General features: G+C 42.3%; 1 protein-coding gene across 3 annotated transcripts in view; it reads right to left on the bottom strand.

Moving 5' to 3' along the window:
- LOC134225836 (protein sax-3) overlaps nucleotides 1-18,669 on the bottom strand; it is a 979,605-nt gene that overhangs the window by 916,344 nt on the left and 44,592 nt on the right. The window lies entirely within an intron of this gene.

Raw genomic sequence — 18,669 nt, 5'->3', positions numbered from 1 at the left:
AGCTTAGCTTTAGCTTAGCTTTAGCTTAGCTTTTGAAATCTGCGTACTTTGTATTATAATAGTTTTTTTGTTTTTTTTTGGTTTCTTTATTAAGGAGACTTTCATCCCAAGGCTGGCTCGTCTCCGGTATTATAATAGTTGATTGTGCACACATATGTATCATGATATTTAAATAATTCGATGTTTTGAAATGTTTGCCTTGAAAAATGTAATCAAATAATCAATCAAACACGATTCTTCTTCTTTCTTAATGCCTCTACATTCCATCTGAAACTTGGCCTGATTTTCAGCTTAGCGTTCTATTAGCACTTATTTATTGAAAGCTTTTCTATGCTGACCATTGCATGAATATGTATCTTGAGTGGTAATTAATTACAATGGATGCATGCCCAGGGAACCGAGAACATTTTTCACATTATTTTACACTCATTATGGGAAGTGAAGACTCAATTATACCGTCAAATTTCATCCCAGAAAAATCTCTTATCGAATTTCTCCCACAAAAATTTGGAAGAAATTTAAATTCTCGTTTTCTTTTTCATCTGTCAAAAAAATTCTTCCACACTTTCGTCGGAATTCCAAAATAAGAAAATTTTGAAAATTTCTTCGAGAATTTCTTTTCTTACAAGAGATTTTTTGACCGGAATTCGGCTGCAGATTTGCTAATGCTAAATTTTAAAAACGTGTCTACAAAACTCTGTACACATTATCACTTACATACATACAGACATCACCTCAGTTCGTTAAACTGAATTGACTTATCAATAACACAATGAATCTCCGGGCCTTCATCATTTAAAAGTTTTTGGAGTGATCCTATAGCCTTAGTAACTTAGTAGTATACGAGAGAAGCAAACAAGATTACAAGATTGAGAACATTGTTTTGTATTGGGCTGTAAAATAAATTAAAAAAAGCTCAGTGTCCTCTAGTTTAGACATTTAAAACAATATTCTTGAATGGGAGATTAGAAATCGAGTAGATAAAGGGTAGTGCAAAATTGCTGAAATGCTCTCGGATTCAAGAAATCAATAAAAACAGCAATTTTAAGACAAAAAAATGCCGAACCCCATTACCGAATAAAAAAATCGAAAATAAACAACCCAAAGTCACTATTACCTACTCACACCCATAATACGGAACAAGACCCACAATTTGCTATTCTAACTTTATAATCCGTTTACGATCTGCCGTCGTCGTCGTCGTCCCGGTTGCCGGCTGCTACAAGCAAATTAAATGAAAATATTGCTCCGTCTGTACAGCACGGCCAAGAAAGCTGGCGGTGCAGCATCGAGAAGAATCATCATGTATGCAGGACCGGGGCGAACAACGATATAACATATCAATATTCCTGGCGAGTAGCCCTCGTCCGTAAATTGCTCCGAGCCCAGAGCCGCGCCAGGATGTGTACGAGGGAAAGCAAGACTAAGCTTTATTATATGCAGCAGGAGACGCATCCACCACCGCACCGGCACCGACGAGTTGCTTTGGCAGGATTTAAGCCCTTGAACAAACAAGTGAATTTCCGTGCGGATAAATTTCCGAATTTGTTCGCCGTTCTTGATTTATTCCGGAGCTCTGTGGATTAGGGCTAATCTGTGCTGCTGGTGCAGCTGGGGTTTGTTTTCTGGGATGCGCTGCTGATTTGACTTGATGGAGGACGATATGAGAAGCATGCTTATTCCACCTCAGTGACGACGGAAAGGATAGCGCTTGATGGGGTGAGCATATTAGGATATTATTCAAAATTTATAAATTGATTATAAATTATCGAAGATGTATTATCAATGCATTTATTCATCCCATCATGCTTAGCTTATGCTTAGTTCATTACAAATTGATAAAAAGCTTGCAACAGCATTTCCGCATTCAGCGAAAGAAGTCGCGATATTTTTGATTCATAAGGTCCTATGTTACTTTAATATCTGCCTGAATTAAAAGGTTTCTTATTTCCACACATCACAATGTTGCTCCTAAATGGTAACAAATTGCTTCGAACTTTTGAAATCACCATGCAAACCTTGGAGCTCTGATGCCTCACTGGAAACACATACCTGAAAATAAGAGAGAAGATACTATTTAATGTATACTGTCTCATATATGATTTTTAATAAATACATAAACAATTAAACAAGAATACACTTCCCCTATTTGAGAAAAAATACAAAGACGACACTTCGCAAAAACCTACATCACCAAGAATGAATTGTAGTAGCAAAAACCCAGATGAATCCACCTAGCGATGATGGTACCTTTCTTGTTTCTTTCGAATGAGTAATTTCTACGCACTATTGACATGAAAAAAAAAGTATTTTGGCCATAGCTTCTGAACCCATAATCCGATCCGGCCAATTTTCAATAGGAAACAATGGCACACGATTCAGCATCGAGTGCAGCTAAAAATTTGAAAATTTAAATTAAAAATTAAAAAATATAAATAAATTTAAAAATTAAAAAATTTGAAGATCTAAAAATCTAAAAATTTAAAAATTTAAAAATTTAAAAATTTAACGATTTAAAAAATTAAAAATTTAAAAATTTAAAAATTGAAGAATTTAAAAGTTTAAAAATTGAAAAATTGAAAAATTAAAAAATTTATAAATTTAAAAATTTAAAAATTTAAAAATTTAAAAATTTAAAAATTTAAAAATTTAAAAATTTAAAAATTTAAAAATATAAAAAATTTTAAAATTTAAAGATTTAAAAATTTAAAAATTTATAAATTTAAAAATTTAAAAATTTAAAAATTTAAAAATTTAAAAATTTAAAAATTTAAAAATTTAAAAATTTAAAAATTTAAAAATTTAAAAATTTAAAAATTCAAAAATTTAAAAATTTAAAAATTTAAAAATTTGTAAATTAAAAATTTTAAAAATTTTAAAGTTTAAAAATTTAAAAATTCAAAAATTTAAAAATTTAAAAATTTAAAAATTCAAAAATTTAAAAATTTAAAAATTTAAAAATTTAAAAATTTAAAAATTTAATGTTTTAAAAATTTAAAGATTTAAAAATTTAAAAATTTAGAAATTTAAAAATTTAGAAGTTCAAAAACTTAAAAATTTAAAATTTAAAAAATCATTTTTTTATTTAAAATTTTCAAAATCTAAAAATTTAAAATTCAAAATTTAAAAATTTAAATATTTTAAAATTTAAAAATTCAAAAATTTGAAAATTTTTAATTTTTTTTATTTCATTTTTTTTAAATTTCCTCCAATAATTTCGAAAAGAATTCTACAGCGATTCCGATAGGGAATATTGAAGCAAATCGATGAGAGATTCCTAAGTAAAGCTTCGAAGGATTCCGAATCAAATCGTTTCGAAGAGTTCCAAAGCTGTCCGTCGATGTACATCCAGGTTTTTTTACACGGTTGGAATTAATTAATTTCTCGGTGAGCCTGAACTTTCACAGCTTTTTAAATACCCCCTGAATTTTCTTTGATTTTTTGTGAATTTTTTCGTAGGATTAACTCATTGCTTCATTGACGCTAAAGGTCTTTAACGACCAAAACCAAACCGTGTAAAAAAAACTGGGTGTATTCCGAGAAAAAATCGTTGAAAGATTCCGAAGCAATTTTTCGAACGATTCCGGAGGAATTCCGAAGCAAATCAAGGAGGGATTCTGAAGCAAATCCTCCATGAATTATGAAGGGTATCCTTCACAGATTCTTAAGGGTATCCTTCAACGATACCGAATCCAATGCGAATTATTCTGTTTTCTAGTTGAAATTTTTAGAAGATACTAAAAGGAATTCTTTAGGGGCTATCCATATACCACGTGTACAAGTTTTGGTCAATTTTTGATACCTCCCTCTCACAGCGTGGACATTTATTATACCCCCCTCCCCCTAAACTGTTAACGTGGTATATGGACAGCCCCTTAGAAGTTCCAATGAGAATTCTTCTCGGATTCTGATGACAATCCTTCTCGGATTCTGATGACAATCTTTCTCGTATTCTGATGAGAATCTTTGGTCTTCTCATCATTTCATTATGATAGGGTGGATATGGGAGATAACTCTTTTGTCTTCAAACTTTTTCAGGAATTCATTATGCTGTACATATGTTGAAAATTGATATTACTGCTGACTAACTTTTCAAATGCTGCAATACCGCAAAAGGGTGAACGAGGCACGATACAAACGGGCACGGAACAGACAAAACTCGATTTTCCGGAGGAAAAAGCGCCAGCAGAAAGATCGAGACCGTGAAGAGATGGAGGAACTGTACCGCGCTAATAACGAACACAAGTTCTATGAGAAGTTGAACCGTTCACGTAAGGGCCACGTGCCACAGCCCGATATGTGTAAGGACATAAACGGGGACCTTCTTACAAACGAGCGTGAGGTGATCCAAAGGTGGCGGCAGCACTACGAAGAGCACCTGAATGGCGATATGGCAGACAACGGTGGCGGTATGGTAATGAACCTAGGAGCACGCGCGTAGGACATGCGACTTCCGGCTCCGAATCTCCAGGAAATCCAGGAGGAGATCGGCCGGCTGAAAAACAACAAAGCCCCTGGAGTTGACCAACTACCAGGAGAGCTGTTTGAACACGGTGGTGAAGCACTGGCTAGAGCGCTGCACTGGGCTATTACCAAGGTTTGGGAGGATGAGGTTCTGCCGCAGGAGTGGATGAAAGGTGTCGTGTGTCCCTTGTAAAGGGCGATAAGCTGGATTGTAACAACTACCGCACAATCACATTGCTGAACACCGCCTACAAGGTACTCTCCCAAATTTTATGTCGCCGACTAACACCAATTGCAAGAGAGTTCGTGTAACAGTACCAGGCGGAATTTATGGGTGAACGCTCTACCACAGACCAGGTGTTCGCCATACGTCAGGTATTGAAGAAATGCCGCGAATACAATGTGCCCACAGCATCTATTTATTGACTTCAAAGCCGCGTATGATACAATCGATCGGGACCAGCTATGGTAGCTAATGCACGAAAATGGATTTCCGGATAAACTGATACGGTTGATCAAGGCGACGATGGATCGGGTGATGTGCGTAGTTCGAGTTTCAGGGGCATTCTCGAGTCCCTTCGAAACGCGTAGAGGGGTATAGCATGGTGATGGTCTTTCGTGTCTGCTATTCAACATCGCTTTGGAGGGAGTAATACGAAGGGCAGGGTTTGACACGAGTGGTACGATTTTCACGAATTCCGTCCAGTTATTTGGTATCGCCGACGACATTGAAATCATGGCACGTAACTTTGAGAGGATGGAGGAAGCCTACATCAGACTGAAAAGCGAAGCTAAACGGATTGGACTAGTCATCAACACGTCGAAGACGAAGTACATGATAGGAAGAGGCTCAAGAGAGGTCAATGTAAGCCACCCACCACGAGTTTCTATCGGTGGTGACGAAATCGAGGTGGTTGAAGAATTCGTGTACTTGGGCTCACTGGTGACCGCCGATAACGATACCAGCAGAGAAATTAGGAGACGCATAGTGGCTGGAAATCGTACGTATTTTGGACTCCACAAGACGCTCCGATCGAATAGAGTTCGACGCCGTACCAAACTGACTATCTACAAAACGCTTATATAACCGGTAGTTCTCTACGGGCACGAGACCTGGACGATGCTCGTGGAGGACCAACACGCACTGGGAGTTTTCGAAAGGAAAGTGTTGCGTACCAGCTATGGTGGGGTGCAGATGGCGGACGGTACGTGGAGGAGGCGAATGAACCACGAGTTGCATCAGTTGTTGGGAGAACCATCCATCGTTCACACCGCGAAAATCGGAAGACTGCGGTGGGCCGGGCACGTAGCCAGAATGTCGGACAGTAATCCGGTGAAAATGGTTCTAGACAACGATCTGACGGGAACAAAAAGGCGAGGTGCACAGCGGGCAAGGTGGATCGATCAGGTGGAGGACGATTTACGGACAGCCATGGACCAGTAAGGGATTTTTCTTTCTAGGGAAGGCTAAGCCCCCTCCCCTTCTTATTTACAACAATGCAAAAATATCAAATTAAAAAAATCTGAACGCTTTGAAAACTAAATATCAAGAAAATGAACATTCGGAATATTTAAAAATTCTATAATTCGCACATCAAAAAATTGAAAGAAAAAAAAAGTGCGTGTTGGCTCTTGTTTCGGACGGCAGAACGATCGCGCGATTTGCCGAAGTTTTGTGTTTTGCATTGCGCGGCCGGTAATAAAGTTAATTAGTTCAGTGCGTGTTGGCTCTTGTTTCGGACGGCAGAACGATCGCGCGATTTGCCGAAGTTTTGTGTTTTGCATTGCGCGGCCGGTAATAAAGTTAATTAGTTCAGTGCGTGTTGGCTCTTGTTTCGGACGGCAGAACGATCGCGCGATTTGCGGAAATTTTGTGTTTTGCATTGCGCGGCCGGTAATAAAATTAATTAGTTCAGTGCGTGTTGGCTCTTGTTTCGGACGGCAGAACGATCGCGCGATTTGCCGAAGTTTTGTGTTTTGCATTGCGCGGCCGGTAATAAAGTTAATTAATTCAGTGCGTGTTGGCTCTTGTTTCGACGGCAGAACGATCGAGCGATTTGCCGAAATTTTGAGTTTTGTTTGTTTTCCCCTTAGGACGGTTCTTAAGTAAATTGATGAATATATTTTATTATTTTTACAGCATATACTGTTATTGACAAACGCTCTATATTGTCGAATAGAGCTCCCTATTATTCACCTTTCCCACTAACACAAATTTTCCTTCCCTAGACATCTATGAAGGTAGTATGGGTTCCCTGCATCTTCACTAGTAGATGTTGAACTAACATTCCTTCCCTTCCTTCCGTGATTGTAAGGACGTGGCCAGGTGTACAACTGCTACTGTATAGGAAAAGGTACTAATCCCAAGTACCAATTTGCGATAATATAGTAGATTGCTCAATTCAAGCTCTGTCTGGTAGGGGGGCGGGTGTCGCAGAGAGGTTCTCTTCGTCGACTTCCCCTCATTTGAATGAAAGTGACAGGCAGGGAGTTTCTTTGCAGTTTATCACCTCAGAATGCAAGTTCGCATTGTTTTCTTTCGTTCTGAAGTGATAAACCATAGAGAGATCTGCTGCTTGTCACTTTTGTTTAAGGGGAGGGGGGTCGACGGGGAGAGTCTTCTCTTGCGACATTCGCCCTTATTCCGGATGGAGCTTGAATTGAGCATTGTATAGCCACCCACGATTTGTACAATCACATATGCTATGCTATGCTATGCTATCAAAAAATTGAAAGAAAAAAATAGAAATAAGACATAGAAAATTATCCTAAAATCTAAAGTGCCAGAAATTAATATCCTTAAATCTATAAATCCATAAATCCAAAAAAAAAAAACAAATGTTCAAAAATCTGTAATCTGAAATTCTAAGAAGCTAAAAATCTACAAATTTAAAATAAATTAAATAAAAAAATCTAAAAATATTAGATCCTTTTATTTTTAGATTTTTTTTATTTCAATTTTTTAGCTTTTCAGATTTGTGAAGATTAGATTCTTGGATTCGGTAAAACCTACGAATATAAAAATCTAAAAATCTCACAATATAGAAATTTAAAACTTCAGAAGCATAAAAATCTGAAACTTCTAAAAAAAACGAAAAATAAAGCGATAAAAAATGTTATTAGATTAGATAACTAAAAATTTTGTCATTTGGAAATCTAAAAAATTATAATTTTAAGAAACTAGAAATCTAAAAAAATAAAAAAAATTAAATAAAAAAAAACTTAAAACTGAAAAATCTTGAAATATTTAAATATAAAAGCCGGAGGAATCTGGAAGAAAATTTAGAAATTAAAAAAAGGGAAAAAAGAAAAATTGAGAACCATAAATCTAAGAATTTGTAAATCTAAAATTTAGGAATCAAAAAATCGACCTATTTAAAAATTTTCCAGAAAAAGTTTCAAGAAAAAGTCTAAAAACTAATTTTTGTTTTTGATGCCAGATGACTTAAAATGCACGAAACTTCGAGATCTGACGTTATTAAAAAAAAAAATCAATTTTTTTTCTTAGAACATTTTTGGCACTTCTCTCTGAAGGTTACAAAAAATTCAAAACTTTGATAGCAATATTTTGAACACCCCTAAATCATGTCCGATGGAGCTAAAATTTTGCATCAGGGCATATTTTAAGGCTTAGGGAATGTTTGCGTAACGTCCGGTTTTAAATTCGATGAAAAATTGTTTTTGCCATGAGAAATTTTTTTGAAGTCCCTAAACAATAGATTTCTTTTTAAATTTATTCTCAAAGTTTCATGCATTTTGAGTCCTTTGGCATCAAAAAACAAAACAAAAATTTCTCCTTTGGGAGAAAAAAAATTAAGTTTTGATTAATTTTGAGCTCTCCTAAATATCTGAGACGAGCCAGCCTTGGTCACGATAATAAAGACATAAAAAAGCTCTCCTAAATCATGTCCGATTTAGCTCAAAACATGTGAAGGGGGATTCTTTTGGCAACGAAAACGTTTGCGTATCGTCCGGTGTTAAAAATCGATGAAAAAAATTTTCATCATCTGAAAAAAAAGTCCCAAAAATGTTCCAAGAGAACGTTTTTTTTTTCAATTAGTTTAATAACATCAAATCTCAACGTTTCATGCATTTTTAAGTGATTTGGCATCAAAAACAAAAACTCAATTTTCGACTTTTCCTTTGACGACAATTCCACCCCCCCTGGAAAAATTTTCATGCGTAAAAATTTCAAAACTTTGATGAATTTTAGGCCTAAATCTTGCCCGATTGAGCTAAAATTTAGCATGGGGTTATATTTTGGGATAATGAAACTTGTGAGCATCGTCGTTTTTTAAATTCGAAAATGTCATTTTCATTGGCACCGTAATGTGCAGTTGATTTGTATTTTCTAGAGACTTTCGCATATACTGAAGTGCTTCAGTGTACGAATTTTGACACCCAACGGTATCGTGCTGTGATCTAATTGCCCATTTTAAACAGTTAGACGTTAGACGGATTCCACTTTCACAGGAGAAAGTAAACTGCATGCTAGGTACTGTTCATTGTTTTTAAACATTAAATTGAAACTAATTCGAATGTGTGTTGTAAAATTGGATTTACCGAGGCGATCCACCGGCGATTGTCAAGACTATGGCTGACGAAGCACCGAGGCTTATGAAACGAGTTTTGGCCTACTATGCAGTGTTGCCACATATTTTTTAAAACCATCTGTGTTTTTGGGCCAAAAAATCTTAAAAATCTGTGATCTGCATAAAAAATCTAGGATAAATCTGACAATCCTTTCAAAGGGCAAATATACATAACAACAATAACTTTCAGAAATATTATGAAAATCAAGCATTATAGTATTTAAATTGCAATGTTGTTGTATACTTGCTATGCATGCAAGCATGAAGTAGTTATGTCCTGATTTCTTCCCTCCCTCAACTTTTCCTAATTGGACAGAGCATCAAACCAAGTCAATTTGCTGTAAAATCACGCATGCCATAGCTGAAGAATGAAAATAAAACCAACTGACGTGTAGTCTTTTTATTGCGATGCATAGATTTATGGTTCATACCCTGGCTAATACGTATCGATAAAATTTTTTTTTTTTGATTCCGTGCAATGTGTTCTATGGATTATCAGCATTAGCATTAGCATTAGCATTGAACATTTCGCACAAATTCGTAGGTGGTACAAGCCAAGACTATTGTACGAGAGTAGCATCACTTTCATTCGTTACCACAGATATTGATTTGGGACTAATCACTATCTCTTAGATGAAAGCAATGCACCTTCCAATAGTCGAGATCTGTCCTGGCCACGTCCTTGCGAATGCTGAGGAAGGGGAAGGATGGTTAGTTGGACACCTACTTAAGAAAGATGCAGAGAACTCTACGACCTCTCATAGGTGCCACGGGAGGTTTTGGGATTGTGTGGAAGGTTATAACAGTAGGAATCGTTTTGGTAGAACGTGAAACACAGAAAGAACTTAGATAGAAATACAAAGTAGGAAAGGGACGAGCCTGGAATTGAACCCATGACCTCCTGCTTACAAGGCAGAAGCGGTAGCCACTAGACCACCGAGCTCGTCTGCAATGTGCTCTATGGATCATGAATAAATAATTAAAATCAGTATCTCTTCAATTATCTAATTATCAATTATCAGTGTCTCTATATTATCGCCAAGATCCGATACGATGCATCTAATGAAATAAGAAGCCTTGGTTGTACGCGTTTGATCAGTACATCGTTGGTAATCATCAAACAGCACCACACAGTTTGATAGATTTTTGTTATTACACAAACTTGTGCTAATCGTATTTATGCCAACATCCGATAACTGAAAGGCTTCTACCTATTCATACCGAACCCTACTAAAGGCAGATTAAGTACAGATCAAGATGAGATAAGCTCCTTGTTGATACGTTATTTATTTCCTCGATTACATTAGTTTGGTATCAGGTTCTGTTTACATAAATCCTCCGTGCGGCTTTATTATTCTCGTTCATCAAGCAGAAACTGTATTGCCGCAACATTCCTATAATGGCCCTTGAAGTTTGTATTCCAAATCTCCGTTTAATCTACCCTACCCCAAGCCAGGCAAACGACGGGAAGCCTTACCTACCATATAATTCGAACCGACCGAATCACCCGAGTCCAATTATTCTGAAGATTTATTGATTTATGGCTTAATTAATACCGTTTGCACCGTTGTTGTTTTATTCGTTCGCTCAGAAGCCTCCGGGGCCAAAGTCGAAGGGCACCATCGCCACTCGAATGCGGCCAACTTATTCTACGCGACTGAAACGACGAAATGTTCCGCATTAATTGGTTATTCGATATGTGCATTGAACTTGATCGACTCCACCTTGGCTACCGCGCCATGCCAATGCCACCATTGATTGTGAGTGCCGCGTGATGTTTCTTAAAAATGCCAAGTCTTCCCCCAGAGAATGCGATCCCCGCACCTGGAATAGGTCATTCAAATGCGTTCACCGACCACGGAAGGTTGATAATTGATGGCCGCCGCCAAATGTCGTGGGGGCTACCGAATGCGTACCGGCTGGGCTGGGGCGGCGCGGCGTTAAATTGTTGAGATAGCGATCGTTCACGAGATTTGACGCGACGGCGATGGTGGTCCTACTTACAAATTTGAACACCGGGAAGCAACCACGCAGTGCGGGTCCCATTACGGCCACCACCGACGGATTCAGTGGGGACGTTTAGTACGGCAGCGTAGATGAAGCCTTTCCTTACCATTTCCAAAGTTGGGCGATATCTTTTATAAAATTGAAATGAAATTAACCAATAAATACTCGGTGCTTGGATAGTTCTTCGAGTTGCTCATATATTTTTTCAATTCGTTTGAATCAGACAACAAAAATCATTATGTAAAATACAAATATTCGTGCCTATTATTATTGGTCCACATATCGCGCAGCTCTAATGGAACTCGTACACAACTAAGTGGTCCGGAGCTCGTCAAACTTCTCCGCTGTCATTCTCGTCAATGTCTCGTAGGCCACCGGCAGCATCTGTCGAAACGAGATCCGAACACGCTTTGTTAATCGTCGTTAATTGAAACGTTTTTCGAGAAATTTGTTCTCCAAAGCAGCGCGCTGGCAGCCTGCTAGTGACCTGGTAGGCGTATGTCGGAATAGTTTGGGCTGTTTTTCGTTCATTTGAACCGTGCGCGTTTACAATCAGTTGACTTCTTTCACACGCGGCACATGGGAGAATGGGAGATAGCAGTCATCTGATTGAAGTCAGTCATTCGTCCAGTTTGATAGACCTAACGAGACCGGCGGCCGGCCTTATTCATGTTCATATGTCCAAACCGGGGGAAGCACAATCTAATTCGAAAGTCGTGATGAAGTAGTAAAACAATTTGTTTAAATTTTCGCCAGCACGCCAACCAACATGCACCCGATAGAGGGGTTGACCTTATCGTGGTCTCTTGTGACGTTCGTCGTCTTCGTTGTCGCCGCTTGCGCTGCAAGAGGGGGTCATTGGCGATTGGCGGTGCTCAAATATTGATTTCCTTGGGTTCAGCTGTCGATGAGTGGATTGGATTATTGAAAGGAACGCTCTGTTTACTGCCGTCGATTGCAAGTCTTGGCCGCGGTGGGGAGAGGGCTGGGACCATTTATCACCATCCAAATTAATTGGGAACTGGCATTTTTATTGAATTTCAAGGGGCAGGTCAGTAGGGGGGCCACTTCGGACGTTACAAATTGGCACGATCGTTGTTGACGGCACCGCTGCGTTAGCAGGGACACGTAGATTGGAAACCTCAAATGTGACTTGGTAGGAACACGCCTAGTGATTTATTTTTGAATTTCAACAGTTTTATTAATTTTCCATTTAACGTTTCATATAAAACTAGCGAATCATCACTCAGCTATGAAGACCGACCTGTGATTTTATTAGGATTAATCTATCAATAAAAATAATGTGTTTCTCATTATTAGGTTGATGGACATTTTCGACAGAAACAAGTCGAATACAACTTGATTGAAAGGCAAATCGGTTTAGAATAAGTTACAAAAAGTGGGTAAGTATTCACTTGATGGATTAGATATGACAGTGTAGTGTTGATCATTCCGTAAAAGTACGGAAAAGAAAATAAACATTTTTTCAAGACTTCACAACTATTTTTGTGTTTTATGCTAACGTAAGAAAGCCACTCTTCCTTGATCTAAAAAATTAAAAACAAATCTATTCAAATTAATTCCAGGTCTCACAAAGTAACTTAAACTCTTTCGACATCTCTGTGAAGTATTTTAATATGTCCCCATGTATCTACATGGGGATTCTTTCCCCATTTCCGGCACACCATGTGTAGAGCTGCATAACTTAATCGATATTTTTCAAAGGAAGCAGCTTGAACTGAATGTTGTAGGCCATGTAATGGATTTATCACCTATTTTAAGAAAAGTAATCCTTGCTCACCATAGTTTAAAAACGCTATTTGATGAAATAAAATATAGAGGAATCGAGGACGCTTCTGAACCTCTTGAAAGGAGGCTTCCAAGCCTCTTGAAAGAAGAATTCCAAGCTTCTTGAAGCGAGGCTTCAAAACCTCTTGAAAGAAGGGGCTTCCGAGCCTCTTGAAAGTAGGAAACCCAACCATTTGAAAGGAGGCTTCCGAGCCTCTTGAAAGGAGGCTTCCGAGCCTCTTGAAAGGAGGCTTCCGAGCCTCTTGAAAGGAGGCTTCCGAGCCTCTTGAAAGGAGGCTTCCGAGCCTCTTGAAAGGAGGCTTGAGCCTTCTTGAAAGGAGGCTTCTGAGTTTCTTGAAAGGAGGCTTGAGCCTCTTGAAAGGAGGCTTCTGAGCTCTCTGAAAGGAGGCTTCTGAGCCTCTTGAAAGGAGGCTTCTGAGCCTCTTGAAAGGAGGCTTGAGCTCTTGAAAGGAGGCTTCTGAGCCTCTTGAAAGGAGGCTTCGAGCTCTTGAAAGGAGGCTTCTGAGCTCTTGAAAGGAGGCCTTGAGCCTCTTGAAAGGAGGCTTCTGAGCCTCTTGAAAGGAGGCTCTGAGCCTCTTGAAAGGAGGCTTCTGAGCCTCTTGAAAGGAGGCTTCTGAGCCTCTTGAAAGGAGGCTCTGAGGCCTCTTGAAAGGAGGCTCTGAGCCTCTTGAAAGGAGGCTCTGGAGCCTCTTGAAAGGAGGCTCTGAGCTCTTGAAAGGAGGCTCTGAGCTCTTGAAAGGAGGCTTCTGAGCTCTTGAAAGGAGGCTTCTGAGCCTCTTGAAAGGAGGCTTTGAGCCTCTTGAAAGGAGGCTTCTGAGCCTCTTGAAAGGAGGCTCTGAGCCTCTTGAAAGGAGGCTTCTGAGCCTCTTGAAAGGAGGCTCTGAGCTCTTGAAAGGAGGCTTCTGAGCCTCTTGAAAGGAGGCTTCTGAGCCTCTTGAAAGGAGGCTCTGAGCCTCTTGAAAGGAGGCTTCTGAGCCTCTTGAAAGGAGGCTTCTGAGCCTCTTGGAAAGGAGGCTTCTGAGCCTCTTGAAAGGAGGCCTGAGCTCTCTTGAAAGGAGGCTTCTGAGCCTCTTGAAAGGAGGCTCTGAGCCTTCTTGAAAGGAGGCTTCTGAGCCTCTTGAAAGGAGGCTCTGAGCCTCTTGAAAGGAGGCTTCTGAGCTCTTGAAAGGAGGCTCTGAGCTCTTTGAAAGGAGGCTTCTGAGCCTCTTGAAAGGAGGCTTCTGAGCCTCTTGAAAGGAGGCTTCCTGAGCCTCTTGGAAAGGAGGCTTCTGAGCCTCTCTTGAAAGGAGGCTCTGAGCCTCTTGAAAGGAGGCTCTGAGTTTCTTGAAAGGAGGCTCTGAGCCTCTTGAAAGGAGGCTTCTGAGCCTCTTGAAAGGAGGCTTCCTGAGCCTCTTGAAAGGAGGCTCTGAGCTCTTGAAAGGAGGCTTCTGAGCCTCTTGAAAGGAGGCTCTGAGCCTCTTGAAAGGAGGCTTCCTGAGCCTCTTGGAAAGGAGGCTTCCTGAGCCTCTTGAAAGGAGGCTCTGAGCCTCTTGGAAAGGAGGCTCTGGAGCCTCTTGAAAGGGGAGGCCTGAGCTCTTGAAAGGAGGCCTGAGCCTCTTGAAAGGAGGCTTCTGGAGCCTCTTGAAAGGAGGCTTCCTGAGCCTCTTGAAAGGAGGCTCTGAGCCTCTTGAAAGGAGGCTTCCTGAGCCTCTTGAAAGGAGGCTTCTGAGCCTCTTGAAAGGAGGCTCTGAGCCTCTTGAAAGGAGGCTTCTGAGCCTCTTGAAAGGAGGCCTGAGCCTCTTGAAAGGAGGCCTGAGCCTCTTGAAAGGAGGCTTCTGAGCCTTCTTGAAAGGAGGCTTCTGAGCCTCTTGAAAGGAGGCTCTGAGCTCTTGAAAGGGAGGCTTCTGAGCCTCTTGAAAGGAGGCTTCCTGAGCCTCTTGAAAGGAGGCTTCTGAGCCTCTTGAAAGGAGGCTCTGAGCCTCTTGAAAGGAGGCTTCTGAGCCCTCTTGAAAGGAGGCTCTGGAGCCTCTTGAAAGGAGGCTCTGAGCCTCTTGAAAGGGAGGCTCTGAGCCTCTTGAAAGGAGGCTTCTGAGCTCTTGAAAGGAGGCCTGAGCTCTCTTGAAAGGAGGCTTCCTGGAGCCTCTTGAAAGGAGGCTTCCTGAGCCTCTTGAAAGGAGGCTCTGAGCCTCTTGAAAGGAGGCTTCTGAGCTCCTCTTGAAAGGAGGCTTGAGCCTCTTGAAAGGGAGGCTTCCTGAGCCTCTTGAAAGGAGGCTTCTGAGCCTCTTGAAAGGAGGCTTCTGAGCCTTCTTGAAAGGAGGCTTCTGAGCCTCTTGAAAGGAGGCTTCTGAGCCTCTTGAAAGGAGGCTTCCTGAGCCTCTTGAAAGGAGGCTCTGAGCCTCTTGAAAGGAGGCTTCCTGAGCTCTCTTGAAAGGAGGCTCTGAGCCTCTTGAAAGGAGGCTTCTGAGCCTCTTGAAAGGAGGCTTCTGAGCCTCTTGAAAGGAGGCTTCCTGAGCCTCTTGAAAGGAGGCCTGAGCCTCTTGAAAGGAGGCTTCCTGAGCCTCTTGAAAGGAGGCCTGAGCCTCTTGAAAGGAGGCTTCTGGAGCTCTTGAAAGGAGGCTCTGAGCCTCTTGAAAGGAGGCTTCTGAGCCTCTTGAAAGGAGGCTCTGAGCTCTTGAAAGGAGGCTTCCTGAGCCTCTTGAAAGGAGGCTCTGAGCCTCTTGAAAGGAGGCTTCCTGAGCCTCTTGAAAGGAGGCTCTGAGCCTCTTGAAAGGAGGCTTCCTGAGCCTCTTGAAAGGAGGCTTCTGAGCCTCTTGAAAGGAGGCTTCCTGAGCCTCTTGAAAGGAGGCTTCTGAGCCTCTTGGAAAGGAGGCTCTGAGCCTCTTGAAAGGAGGCTTCCTGAGCCTCTTGAAAGGAGGCCTGAGCCTCTTGAAAGGAGGCTTCTGAGCCTCTTGAAAGGAGGCTTCTGAGCCTCTTGAAAGGAGGCTTCCTGAGCCTCTTGAAAGGAGGCTTCCTGAGCCTCTTGAAAGGAGGCTTCTGAGCCTCTTGAAAGGAGGCTTCTGAGCCTCTTGAAAGGAGGCTTCCTGAGCCTCTTGAAAGGAGGCTTCGAGCTCTTGAAAGGAGGCTCTGAGCCTCTTGAAAGGAGGCTTCTGAGCTCTTGAAAGGAGGCTTCTGAGCCTCTTGAAAGGAGGCTCTGAGCCTCTGAAAGGAGGCCTGAGCCTCTTGAAAGGAGGCTCTGAGCCTCTTGAAAGGAGGCTTCTGAGCCTCTTGAAAGGAGGCTTCCTGAGCCTCTTGAAAGGAGGCTTCTGAGCCTCTTGAAAGGAGGCTTCCTGAGCCTCTTGAAAGGAGGCTTCTGAGCTCTTGAAAGGAGGCTTCCTGAGCCTCTTGAAAGGAGGCTTCTGAGCCTCTTTGGAAAGGAGGCTTTGAGCCTCTTGAAAGGAGGCTCTGAGCCTCTTGAAAGGAGGCTTCCTGAGCCTCTTGAAAGGAGGCTTCCTGAGCCCTCTTGAAAGGAGGCTCTGAGCTCTCTGGAAAGGAGGCTTCCTGAGCCTCTTGAAAGGAGGCTCTGAGCCTCTTGGAAAGGAGGCTTCCTGAGCCTCTTGAAAGGAGGCTCTGAGCCTCTTGAAAGGAGGCTTGAGCCTCTTGAAAGGAGGCTTCTGAGCCTCTTGAAAGGAGGCTTCTGGAGCCTCTTGAAAGGAGGCTCTGAGCCTCTTGAAAGGAGGCTCTGAGCTCTTGAAAGGAGGCTCTGGAGCTCTTGAAAGGAGGCTTCTGAGCCTCTTGAAAGGAGGCTCTGAGCCTCTGAAAGGAGGCTTCTGAGCCTCTTGAAAGGAGGCTCTGAGCCTCTTGAAAGGAGGCTTCCTGAGCCTCTTGAAAGGAGGCTCTGAGCCTCTTGAAAGGAGGCTTCTGGAGCCTCTTGAAAGGAGGCTTGAGCTCTTGAAAGGAGGCTCTGAGCCTCTTGAAAGGAGGCTTCTGAGCCTCTTGAAAGGAGGCTCTGAGCCTCTTGAAAGGAGGCTCTGAGCCTCTTGAAAGGAGGCTTCTGAGCCTCTTGAAAGGAGGCTTCTGAGCCTCTTGAAAGGAGGCCTGAGCTCTTGAAAGGAGGCTCTGAGCCTCTTGAAAGGAGGCTCTGAGCCTCTTGAAAGGAGGCTTCTGAGCCTCTTGAAAGGAGGCTTGAGCTCTTGAAAGGAGGCTTCCTGAGCCTCTTGAAAGGAGGCTTCTGAGCCTCTTGAAAGGAGGTTTCTGAGCCTTCTGAAAGGAGGCTTCCTGAGCCTCTTGAAAGGAGGCTCTGAGCCTCTTGAAAGGAGGCTCTGAGCCTCTTGGAAAGGAGGCTTCTGAGCCTCTTGAAAGGAGGCTTCCGAGCCTCTTGAAAGGAGGCTTCCGAGCCTCTTGAAAGGAGGCTTCTGAGCGTTCTGAAAGGAGGCTCTGAGCCTCTTGAAAGGAGGCTTCCGAGCCTCTTGAAAGGAGGCTTCTGAGCCTCTTGAAAGGAGGCTCTGAGCCTCTTGAAAGGAGGCTTCTGAGCCTCTTGAAAGGAGGCTCTGAGCCTTGAAAGGAGGCTTCTGAGCCTCTTGAAAGGAGGCTTCTGAGCTCTCTGAAAGGAGGCTCTGAGCTCTCTTGAAAGGAGGCTTCCGAGCCTCTTGAAAGGAGGCTCTGAGCCTTCTTGAAAGGAGGCTTCCTGAGCCTCTTGAAAGGAGGCTTCTGAGCTCTTGAAAGGAGGCTCTGAGCTTGAAAGGAGGCTTGAGCCTCTTGGAAAGGAGGCTTCCTGAGCCTCTTGAAAGGAGGCTTCCGAGCCTCTTGAAAGGAGGCTCTGAGCCTCTTGAAAGGAGGCTTGAGCCTCTTGAAAGGAGGCTCTGAGCTCTTGAAAGGAGGCTTGAGCCTCTTGAAAGGAGGCTTCCTGAGCCTCTTGAAAGGAGGCTTCTGAGCCTCTTGAAAGGAGGCTCTGAGCCTCTTGAAAGGAGGCTTCTGAGCTCTTGAAAGGAGGCTCTGAGCCTCTTGAAAGGAGGCTTCTGAGCTCTCTTGAAAGGAGGCTTCCTGAGCTCTTGAAAGGAGGCTTCTGAGCCTCTTGAAAGGAGGCTCTGAGCTCTTGAAAGGAGGCTTCTGAGCCTCTTGAAAGGAGGCTCTGAGCCTCTTGAAAGGAGGCTTCTGAGCCTCTTGAAAGGAGGCTTCTGAGCCTCTTGAAAGGAGGCTCTGAGCTCTTGAAAGGAGGCTTCTGAGCCTCTTGAAAGGAGGCTCTGAGCTCTCTTGAAAGGAGGCTTCTGAGCCTCTTGAAAGGAGGCTCTGAGCCTCTTGAAAGGAGGCTTCTGAGCCTCTTGAAAGGAGGCTTCTGAGCCTCTTGAAAGGAGGCTTCCTGAGCCTCTTGAAAGGAGGCTCTGAGCCTCTTGAAAGGAGGCTCTGAGCTCTTGAAAGGAGGCTTCTGAGCCTCTTGAAAGGAGGCTCTGAGCCCTTTTGAAAGGAGGTCTGAGCCTCTTGAAAGGAGAGGCTTCTGAGCTTCCTTGAAAGGAGGCTTCTGAGCCTCTTGAAAGGAGGCTTCCTGGAGCTCTTGAAAGGAGGCTTCTGAGCCTCTTGAAAGGAGGCTCTGAGCTCTTGAAAGGAGGCTTCTGAGCTCTTGAAAGGAGGCTTCTGAGCCTCTTGAAAGGAGGCTCTGAGCCTCTTGAAAGGAGGCTTCTGAGCCTCTTGAAAGGAGGCTTCTGGAGCCTCTTGAAAGGAGGCTTCTGAGCCTCTTGAAAGGAGGCTCTGAGCCTCTTGAAAGGAGGCTACTGAGCTCTTGAAAGGAGGCTCTGAGCCTCTTGAAAGGAGGCTTCCTGGAGCCTCTTGAAAGGGAGGCTTCTGA

Source organism: Armigeres subalbatus, chromosome 3, assembly GCF_024139115.2.
Source record: "Armigeres subalbatus isolate Guangzhou_Male chromosome 3, GZ_Asu_2, whole genome shotgun sequence".
Lineage (NCBI taxonomy): Eukaryota > Metazoa > Arthropoda > Insecta > Diptera > Culicidae > Armigeres > Armigeres subalbatus.
This window is presented reverse-complemented; position numbering and strand designations above follow the sequence as displayed.